A 12371-nucleotide genomic window follows, 5' to 3' on the forward strand; every position below is an offset into this window, starting at 1 on the left:
AGATAGAATTTGCACAAATATTAATATTGAGATAATTATACATAATATTATCTTGAATAAAAATTAGTTAGGTAATTTTAAAAAGTTGGAGTCTCTAGAATTGCCTGAAAAAAGTCTCTTTTATATATATACTAGATTTAATGCCCGTGCAATGCACGGGCCTAGATTTAATATCGTCTTATTTAAACTTTCTTTAAGGCTGACAATAAATTATATCGTGAGAAACAAAAAAAATTCAAAATGATTATTTGACAATTTTTTTTTTAGAATCATGATTTAAACTAAAAGAATTAATGTTTATTGTTGAGCCGGATCCTATCCTCAGATTTTGATTTGTATGCGGGTAGTTTTTCTGAAAGAGCCGTGTTTAGGAATTAGGCATATATGGAGACTTTTTTACATTTATTTTCATAATTGTGACCTCTCTTGTTCTCGAGTCTAGCTTCGCTACTGATCGTAGTTATACTCAGCTCGTCTCCCTTACTCAATCCTCATGTCTTAAAACGTTCGAGCATTTTGATCGAGAACATAAAACCCAGCCAAATTACGTGCATCCGCCTAATATTAAGTTTTATCTTTAAAAGAACTAATGTGCCCTTCATTAAACTTGACCCGCATCTTCTTTTTTATCCATTATTTTCCTTCAATGTTAATATTAGTGTGCCTTCAAATCATTTTCATTCGACAAAATCTCGTTGTGAAGTGCTTCATGAGAACTCTAATAGAGCCCTAAATTGTATTTTACAATTCTTCTGCTGCCCAAAACTTCAATTTGCTGCGCCGACATATTACAGTGGCATATACCCTACATATGAGGAGTGTTAATATAAGTGTATAATATGTGACCGTAACTACGAATAAAAACATGTCTCTTTTAAAGTAAAATAACGATAATTTCCTTGTTAAAGTTCTACTATTAGTAAAATCTTCAAAAGCTCACCCAAGCATATTAGAGTTTGGATGGGATAAATAGATATCAGTCTAACAAAAGCTACACGAAATCAAACACCCCTTTCTTTACATATATATACATTGCTACATATTACCCTCCGTCTACAACTTCTTCCAAAAATATAAATTCATGCACATTTCTCGTCATTATTTTGGTTACGGGAAACGGGAAATATATTTCAATCTTGACTTATTTGTAGTTTATGTAGAGTTGCAGCCGTATAACTACATTCGAAATGGTTTCGTTTGATTATGTTTCGTGATTTATTCAAATATTCACGTAACTGTTAAAAATAGAAGTAATTGCAATTCTTGCTTATGCCCGTCTTATGTTAAGACGTCTCACGACCTCGATTCGATATTCCTTTTGAACATTATTATTTAAATCGTTTCCGAGTGTCGGGAAAACTTGTGACCGTCTCAATTATGAATTTGTGTAGAAGTAAACATGTCTCTTCAAAAGTAAGCAAATAATGGTACTCTCCAAAAGCTCACATCTCAATATAATACTACTATTTAAATATCCTAAACCTCTATATAGATACAACTCTTTTTCGGATGTCATAACCTCTATAGATTTTCATTCCGATAGAATTTTATAAATATTAGTAAGAAGACTAATGAAACTAATATGAACTTACGATGATAGAAACTATTAGGAGCATAAACTAAATATAAACTTTATATAAAAATTTGATTTAACTATGTTCTAAACGTTCGTGTTGTTTATCTAAACTCAGAGAATGATTTATCCGGCTCTCTAATATCGCTTACATTGTTGAATTGGTTTTATAGAATAACAAACTAACATTCGTGATTTATCTGACTTCTTTTTATCAGAAACACCTAACATGATTAAGTTAATTCAAAACTTTATCTCTAATTAACTAAATTCTTTTAACTCTAAATCCATAAAAGATAATGGAGGCTATAATACAAAGTGCACTCGTTAATTAAACATTACATACAAATTCTAAATATAAAACTATAGACCTAGGTGTGACTTGGTATCCATATTTATAAGCATATTCATCATTGTTATAGAATATAGAATTTGTGTACACTTGTGGTAGAATTTGTACCTATTATCAGAGGGATGCATAGTCATTTATTCCTATGGATAAGTAAGATTCATTAGATTAAATAATGCTACAATATTAAATACTCCGATCCATATAAGACTAAGAATTTGATCTTTGATCTTTACTTACAAACTACTATGTTATATAAGAATTTGTTCAACATACTCGCTCCATCTTGGTTATTTATTTTTCTTTAGTTTCGATACAAAAACTAAGGAAAGAGAAGGGTGAACAAATGACCGGGACGGACGATTAATGTATACATACATACAACCATAAGGGATGAAAATTTAATTTACTTGATCTACTATACAATATGCATAAGAGAGAAGGAGATTGAGAGCCGCTATACGTAGGTCGAAGTGTCGAACTTCTCATAGCTAAGGCTATAAGTGATGAAATAATATCTATATTTATATATATAAGAGATATCGTTGTTGTAATGTTAGATATGGCTGCTATGCGGTCTTCATCTTTCCCTCTCCATTGTATTATTCTTTTTTCTCCGTCTCCAAACGTGTATTTAAAGTGACAATTTTAATATCTAACTTTTATCATTATATTAACTCGAACACTTCATACAACGTATTTTAACATGTTTCAATGACTTAACACGACAATTTGATAATTTAAGATCCTATTTTTTTTTATTTTTTTTGAATCTATTCATATGTACATACTACGTATAATTGTAGCTTACTCCCCTCGTTGTCATGCTATTTTATTATAATTATTATTATGTCAGAAACGATGAACCAGAAAAAATTATTATGTCGGAAATGATGAACCGGAAAAAAAAATCAAAGGTAAAATCAAATATTTATCTTTATACATGATACTACCTAAATCCCATATAAAGTCAATAAAAAACCTATGTCTGAAACTAACCCAAAAAAGAGTTAACCATTAATCACACCAAAAATTTGCGAAAGGCCATGGCAGATCCATAACCTACTTTATGGGGTGCACTTTTAAATTTTAAACATTTACATCAAACGTCAATAATAAAAAGTTAAAAACCTTATAGTTATAATAAGATACTATAAAAAAACGACATACAATTCTTCCCGTACATAGCATAGGAATCTCTGTAACATTGGTTGTATACTTGTTTATTACCTACACATTAAAAATATTTCATTAGTATCATAAACAAAACGTACTAAAACTGAAAGAAACAAATAATCGGAATGAAACTAATGCTAATTATTTTCCGTATTAACTTTCAAAATCATCAATATTCACGCAACTAAAAAAACAAAGAAGAGCAAATACAATATAGAAGAAGGATACAATAAATAGAATTGACGTGCAATTGTGCCTCAATTGATTTATCTATTTATATCTATTTCAAGGTCAAGTGTTTTAGTCTATATAAGAGTATAAGACTCTTGGTACAATTAGAAGTTTTAAAATTGTAGACTTTTCTAATTCTAATTAATTATATCAACAACTTTATGATAGAATTTTATTAGTTGTCTACAATTTTATGATAGAATTTTGTTAGTTTAGTATTATCTTCAAATATATTTTTATTTATAATTATTTTAGGTAGTTTCAAAAGGTTGGAGTCTCTCACGTCGCTCGAAAAAAGCTTTCTTTATTAATATAGATAGATACTAGATTTAATGCCCGTGCGATGCACGGGCCTGTTGGTAAAACTCTCTTGTTATCTTTAACTATATTAAAAATGTTATTAATTAGTTCAACTGTGAGAAAGACTTATTTAAAAAATAACAAAAAAACAAAGTTTATGGATATATTTAAAGTTAAGTGAAGAAAATTGAAACTCTTCGATTATCCATGCATGTTATTTGCATACTTATTCTCAAATAATAGAAGACTCAAATGATGTTGATCTTTACCACGAAAAAAAAAATCTAACAAAACTGGTGTTCTGCTTTGTTGCAAGGACCTAACAAAACCGTTTTGGACTTTGTTTCACAGGACATTTCAGGTAGTCTATATAATCAAAATTTCAGCTACCTTAGTTTTTAATAAACTACCTAAAATTAAATGTTAGCTATGTTAGCATTAGAGAAATAATAAGGTACCATGTACTATTTTATCTTCCTATTTTACCTCTACAATCAACAATATTAAATAATTATTATATATATTTTTTTTATGTTATTTCACAAAAAATCATCTGGCTTTAGAGCTAAATTACCAAACATTTTTCATATAGGCAATTATCTTATCAACTCATAATTATGACATAAATAGTCATATCACAAATATAATATTATCATATCCCAAATACAATATTATCAGATAAACATTATTTTTTAATTTGTCTTCTATTATGGTCATTTTTTTGGGTCTTTTGCCAAAGTAGCCATTTGGTCTAAACTATTTACCAAAATGACCATATGTTCATTATATTCCCCAAAATGACCATATAACATGGTAATATGAATATCTAAACAAAACATAGTATCCAAATTTAATTTTTAAAAAAATTAACTTTTAATTTATCATGACATATGAAAAAAAATCACTTATTTTCAAAATATATGAACATTTAAATAAAGAAAAATAGAGAAAATTGTATAACTCTTTTACAAGTCGAAAATATCTACGAAATCTTCATCAACATCTAGAAAATTTAGGAATACACTCACATTAATGGTACGGCTGTGTCAATTAGAAAGAAAAGTGTATACTTTTATTTTTATTTTTTTATAAAACTCCAAGTTTTTTTTTTTGATATTTTATGAAATGATACCCTTTTTTATTTTGAAACTTTACAAATATAATTATGATTCTTTCACTTAAAAGTAATTTTAATAGATAGTTTTCTTAATTTTATGAAAATAATTTTGAAATATGATTTTCTTTTAATTTTGTAGAAATTATTTTGAGAGAATATATGATATAATAAATTTGAGAAATGTGGAAGAAAATTTTTTAGTTGAGCATTAATTAGGCAATTTTATAACTTAGATGGTCATTTTGGTAATTAGATTTATAAAATAGTCATTTTGGAAAATAGTTTGAGTTAAACGGCTATTTTGGCGAAAGACCCCATTTTTTTGGATCACTTAACTTAAAAGCTTAATATATACACACAGTCGATATACATTGCTTCATACCATCATTTATTTGAGTGAAGACTAATTAAAAAAAATCAATACAAAATTAATACTCATAAGTAATTGCATATGTACATCCTCTAATCAACATCAATACTCCTTTTGTAAAGTAACTCTTTTGTTTTACAATGGCGATCGATTCGGTGAATATTTTTTAGCACTGGTGTAAATCGTAACAACACATGTTTGCTCTCTCGCCTTTGCTTCTTTCCGCAACCCGCAACTCTTACCCCCCCCCCCCCCCCCCCCAAAAAAAAAAAAAAAAAAAAAAAATTACGAAAACTCAAGTATAGAAAATATAATGTATGGAGTAAATAACAAACTGGATAACAGATAAATGAAATTATTGATAGAGAGTTAATATTAGAAGCATGAGATGCATACATCAGTACATCACAATTAAAATATTTGCGATGGCACGGAAGACAACACTAAGAGTCTAAGAGTACTGTAGTCTCATGAAAAAATTTCTGCGTCGGTAAGATTATGAGATTAGGATTCGCGTATTAGTCATGCTATGCCATAAAATCATCAGGTAGTATATTGAAGTCGGGTTCTGAGTATCTCACACCTCGCTCGAGTCATTGGTGAAACGGTGGGTATCAGGTTATAGCAAAGGAGATGCAATAATAAAGCTTATAGTCATCAACTAATTATAAGATATTAATTTCTATATCTCAATCAAATAAAACAATGTTCGATTTATTGGTTAGTTTCTAAGAGTATAAATTGATGGGGCATATTCTGCACCCGCTGACCAGTCAACATATTGAGCAAGGTCAAAGATATCCACAGCAAGTCAACGGCTTAGACAAACGACCCTAACAAGCCCACGACTGTCGGCTGTCTCTTGGGTCCCGGCTGGGGCAACTAGCCAGCCGAGGCACACATCCGCGAACTCATATCCAAGACCCCTCGACGGTGAGTCAACAGGGCCCGCCGGCCTGCCATGGGTCCCTCGACCGAGGGGTAGATCAGTCTTTCCACCTGCTAGCCACTTGGCCACTACGTGACAAAAGGTGAAAGTCTATAAATACTCCTCAACTCTCATTGAGGAGGAGATCCACAATTTAACCTAAGAATCATTATTCATCTGGTAATATCTTCCTTATCTCTCTACAATATATACTTCACCAAGTAACAACAACTTATCTCTCTAAGTTTACTGACTTGAGCACCGAAGTGAGTTCGCTCGGCCCAAAGCCGAGCCCTCAGTTTGTTCAATCGTTTCAGGAGACCGCAAGGAGGATCCAACTAAAGACGTCACTCTACAAGCACGGGTGGTAACGTATAACTGCTCTGGAATTGCACCCGGAACAATTGGCGCCGTCTGTGGGAAAAAGATACTAGAAGCTAGTCACATTCATTCCCAAACAAAAAAAAAAACAAAACAGAAACCCACCCAAAAAGCTAAGAAGATGTCGAAACAACCAGAGAAGGTGTTGGTGGAAAACGAATTCTACCAAGACGACACATTCCACAACTCAGAAATCGGGCAGTCTCCCACCGGCCGTATCACTGATACGACGAACGGGACGCCGAAGGAACAAGATATGCCACTGCCCGCCAACCAGGTCACCATCATGGGACATGTGGTTGACGTGGAAAAACTGAAGCTACTCCTGGACCTCATTAGTAGTACGTCGGCTCACACTGTCACACCGACAAGAGCGGCGGAACCCGTCCGGAGACCAGGGCCTTAATGTAACTCCAAGAGACTTGAACGGAGCACTGGAAGAAGCTGGTCCTGTCAAGACGCCTGGGGAGCCCAGAGCGCTAGTGGTAGACCTTAGTCCTTCCCGCACTCACGGGAGGACGGCGTCGCCACCACGCCGACGACGGCACCCCCGGAGGAGTGAAAGAAGTCCGACTCACCGAGTCGGAGAAAAGCCCGACTCACCATAGTCGGAGAAGAAGCCCTTCCCGCCACGGGGAGAGGAGCCGGACTAGGGATGCGAGGAGCCGATCGCCGCGTGTCGTTCGACACGTGGTTAGACACCCCTCGGCGCCTCGTCCTAGATACCCCTGCCCGACTAAGCAAGTTTCCACCTATAGCATACAAAGGAGAAGGCGACCCAACCGACCACGTCGAGGCTTACGAGTCTCACATGTCAGTATGGGAGCAACCCGATGAGGTTTGGTGCCGAGTCTTCCCAACGACACTGCATGGGATGGCATAAAGTTGGTACAAGGGGCTACCCGACGGGTCGGTATACTGTTACGCCGACCTAAAGGACACGTTCCTAGCCCAGTATTCCTGCAACAAGAGGAGGGCCGTGGAGACCTCGGACCTCCTGACTATCAGACAGGAAGGAGGCGAATCTCTCCGAAGTTATGTGAAGAGGTTCGACGCCAAGGTTCAGCAGATTCGTGAGCTGAACAGTGAACTGGCAGCCTTCGCGCTGATGAAAGGCCTCCCGAGAGGAGACCTAAAGAATGAGCTCATCAAGTGCGGCGGCCAGAGACTAGACTCCGCCAGGAAAATGGCCGATCAAGCCATTAAGGTGGAGGACTACCACAAAACCTGGGTAGGCCCCAGCGAGGCCGAGCACTCAGAAAGAAAAAGCCGCCGGGAGGACAACCCGGATGAAAGACGCCGTGACAATAATGGGTCACGGTCGACGAGTCCACCAGAAATGCGAGAACTCGGCGGACGGGGAGTTCGGGAACGAACCGCCAGAAGCGGTACAATGATCACACCCCCCTGGCCGTGTCTGCCGCCGAGGTTTTCCCCCTGAGCAAGAACGAGGGTCAGAAGTGGGAGAGGCCTCCCAGGCCGAGGAGTGACGGTGACACGAGCCAGTACTGTGAGTACCACAGCCACACCGGTCACCTTACTGACAACTGCCGGTATCTGAAGAATGCCATCGAGGAACTGATCCGGAAGGGAAGCCTCGGCAAGTATGTTGCCAAAGGCCAAAAGACTGATGCCGGCGGCTCAGATAAGAAATCCGTCTTCGAACGGATAGGAGTAATCCATGTTGTCATCGGGGGCATAGAGAACGGTGGGTCCGCTCATGGGCACAAACGGCACCTGAACGAGCTGTATCAGGCCATCAACTTTGTGCCCAACACAGCGACTCCCGCTTTCAACATCCCCGATATAACTATTGGGAAGAAGGACTACGAGGGAGTCATCGCCCCTCACAGCGACCCACTCGTAGTCCACTTGGACATAGCCAACCACTGGTGAAGAGGTGCCGATTGACACAGCGCCTACACAAACATTATGTACAAATGCTTTCTCAACCTCGGTCGAAGGTTGAAGACTTGAGCCCCGCACCAACCCGTTGTACGACTTTTTCTGGGGCCGGCTGGTACCCTTGGGTCAATCAGGCTGCCGGTGAGGTTCGGCGAGGGAAGTACGGCCAAGAACGTTATGTCTGAGTTCGTGGTCATTGACGGCTCGTCCGCCTACAACGTTCTCATAGGCCGAGTCACCCTGAGCGAGGCCGATGCTGTAATGTCCATCCGGGCTCTGACGTTGATGTATGTCTCGGACCGGGGGGAAGCGCATAAGCTCGTTTCGAAGAACGAAAAGGACGAAGTGGTCAATGTCCAAGTGTCCGCCAGAGGGTGCAACATGCAATCCTTCAAAGTGGCGAAGAAGTCAGAGAAGGGGAAGAGCCCATCCTTGCAACAGGAGGGCGAGCGCATGGATACCACCGTCGGCATGGTCGAAGGAGCGGAGACCGAAGAGGTAGAGATTGACCCAGGCCGCACCGTAACTATCGGTGTTAACCTGGAGCCAAAATTCAGAGCCGCACTCTTAGATCTGCTGAGAAAGAACAAAGACGTCTTCGCCTACTCAGCGGCCGAGATGCCAGGCGTGAGCCGGGAGGTAATTGTTCACAAGCTGAACGTACTCCCCACCGCTCGCCCTGTCAAGCAAAGGATGAGGAACTCCTCAGCCGAGAAGGATGAGGCCATAAAAGCCGAGGTAGATAAATTACTGGCGGCGGGCTTTATCATGCCTTGTACCTATCCTGAGTGGTTAGCTAATGTTGTAATGGTGAGGAAATCATCGGGGGCATGGAGGATGTGCGTGGATTTTACCAATCTTAATAAAGCATGCCCCAAAGATTGCTATCCCCTGCCTCGAATAGATAGTTTAATCGACGCGACGGCAGTTACACTATGCTAAGCTGCTTTGGACGCCTTCTCGGGTATCATCGGTGTTCATGGCCGAGGAAGACATGCCCAAATGCGCATTCATCACTGCTAACGGCACATACATGTACAAAATGATGCCGTTTGGTTTAAAGAACGCCGGTGCAACTTACACAAGACTGGTGGACAAAGTGTTCCAAAATCAAAAAGGGCGAAACATTGAGGCTTACGTCGACGATGCTATTGTAAATAGCAAGTCCGACAAATGAGCACTTAGCCGATTTACACGAGACATTTTGTTCACTAAGGAAGTACAAGATGAAGCTCAACCCAATGAAATGCAACTTCGGTGTCCGGGCAGGTAAGTTCCTCGGCGTACTTGTCAGTGCCAGGGGAATTGACGCCAATCCAGACAAAGTCCAGGCGATCCTAGACCTGTCGGAGCCGAGGAATCGAAAGGAGGTCATGATGTTGACCGGGAGGATGGCGGCTCTAGCCCGTTTCATCTCTCGGTCAACCGACAAGAGCACCCCATTCTTCAAGGTGTTGAAGGGGAATAAAGACTTGGGGGGGAGGAGCAGAGCACAACTTTCAAACAACTGAAAGCTCATCTTCAGACTCTCCCAACCCTTTCCAGGCCGATGCTGGGGGAAACACTATACCTGTACATAGCGATTACCTCGGCCACGGTCGGTCGTGATCGTCGAGAAGAGGACAAGCAACAAAGACTCCAATCTACTTTGTCGACCATACATTGTTGCCCGCCGAGAGAAATTACCCGCCGATTGAAAAAGCGACTTTCTTTGTCGTCGTCACCGCAAGGAAAACCGAAACCCTACTTCGACGCACATCCCGTGACGGTCCTAACCGACCAGCCGTTGGAGAAAGCATTGGAAAAATTTGAGCAATCCGGCGGCTCATCAAATGGGCGAGAGCTATCTGGCTTCGGCATTCGATGACAAGCCGAGGCCCTCGATAAAGGGACAGACTTTGCGATTTCTGGCCGAATGCACATACCAAGAAGAGCAAAACCCCGGAGTATGGGAGGTATACACCGACGGGTCCTCCACGACGAACAGGCTCGAGAGCCGGCATACTTATCTTCAACCCAAACGGGGACGAGTTCGAGTACGCCTTGAAATTTACCTTCTCGGCCTCAAACAACGAATCCGAATACGAGGCGGTGATAACCGGAGTCGAGCTAGCTAGGGCCGCAGGGGCGGAGCACATCATTTTGAAAACAGATTCACTTTTGGTGGCTAATCAAATCAGAGGAGAGTACGAGACTCGAGACGACGGAATGGTAAGATACCCGGAAAGGGTAAAAGGCGACACCTCAAAGTCGAAATCTTTTCGGATACAATGCATTCCTGTGTCCGAGAACAACCGAGCCGACGCTCTCTCAAAACTCGCCATTCAACCATCAAGAATGTCACCGAACCGTGCTGGTCGACATCAGGAATGCCAAGAGCATTACTGAGGCCGTCGGCATGGTGGGTAACATAGAGACCGAGACAACGTGGATGACTCCGATAATGAAATACAAATTGACAAGTGAACTACCGGAGGACCGCAGTCTCGCGCAGAAAATAAAGAGGATCGCAGCAAGGTACTTGGTGTTTGAAGGGGAATTGTACAGGAGGTCCGTGACGAGGCCACTCTTAAAGTGCGTCGGTCTAGCCGACGCGGAGCTAATACTGACAGAGATTCACGAAGGCATCTGCGGCCATCACATGGGGGTAAGAACACTAGCCCACAAAGTTCTCCGAGCCGGCTACTTCTGGCCCACCATGCTTGCGGATTCCAGAGCCAAGACCAAAAAGTGCAACAACTGCCAAATGCATGCTCCGGTGATACATGCGCCATCCCGAGACCTGCAGCCGGTACTTAATCCCCTTCCTTTCGCACAGTGGGGGATGGATCTACTAGGGCCATTTCCAACGGCATCCGGCGGAAGAAAGTTCTTGATTGTCGCCGTTGACTACTTCACCAAATGGGTTGAAGCGTAGCATGACTGAAAAGACGACGGCAGCGGTAAGAAGAAAGGTAATCTGGGAAAATGTCATAACTCGTTTTGGGTTACCCCAAGTCATGGTATTCGACCACGGCCGAGAGTTTTGGAGTGACACAATAATGAGCTGGCTGGAAGAACTCGGTATCAAATTTGCATATTCCTCCGTCTGTCACCCACAGAGCAATGGACAGGCGGAGGCGGCCAATAAAACAATCCTCAACGGTTTGAAGAAGACAGTTGAAGACCTAAAGGGAAGATGGGCCGATGAAATACCCGGCGTCCTGTGGTCCCTGCGAACCACGGAGAAAGAAGCAACGGGGTACAGTCCGTTCCACTTAGTCTACGGGTCCGAAGCAGTCATGCCAATTGAAGCAACGGTGCCGACATTCAGAACGGCAACCTTTAACCCGGTTGAAAATGAGGAAGGCTTAAGAACCTCCCTAGACCTGGTTGAAGAAAGCCGAGATACGGCACGCCTCAACTTGGCGGTATACCAAAACCGAATGAGAAGGGCCTACAACCGAAGAGTCCACAAAAGGGACTTAAAAGTAGGAGACCTAGTCCTAAGAAAGTCAGCCGCCACCAACAAAGGGAACATTCATGGCAAACTGACGGCTAACTGGGAAGGTCCCTACAAAGTGGTTGAAGAAATGAGGCCGGGTACATACCGGCTGACAGACATGGAGGGTGTGCCTTTGATGAGCCATTGGCACACTGACAATCTCAGGAAATACTTTGTATAGCGGCGGAGGTGCCCAAAGACAACTGTGGGTACCCCGACGCATGTTGATATCTAATGAAGAACCATCCAAGTTTTCCATCAGTGTTCATTTTCCCCATAGTCACCATCAAGAAGTAGACACCACGGAAGTCACCCCAAGAGGTACATACGCTGTCGCGTCGTAACCCCTAGTCGCCTCGGCCAACCGAAGGCCTGGCAGGGGACACAACGATCGATACGCTAACATACGCTGTCGCGTCGTAACCCCTAGTCGCCTCGGCCAACCGAAGGCCTGGCAGGGGACACAACGATCGATACGCTAACTTACGCTGTCGCGTCGTAACCCCTAGTCGCCTCGGCCAGCCGAAGGCCTGGCAGGGGACACAACGATCGATACG

The sequence above is a fragment of the Silene latifolia genome, chromosome 2 (genome assembly GCF_048544455.1).
Source record: "Silene latifolia isolate original U9 population chromosome 2, ASM4854445v1, whole genome shotgun sequence".
Lineage (NCBI taxonomy): Eukaryota > Viridiplantae > Streptophyta > Magnoliopsida > Caryophyllales > Caryophyllaceae > Silene > Silene latifolia.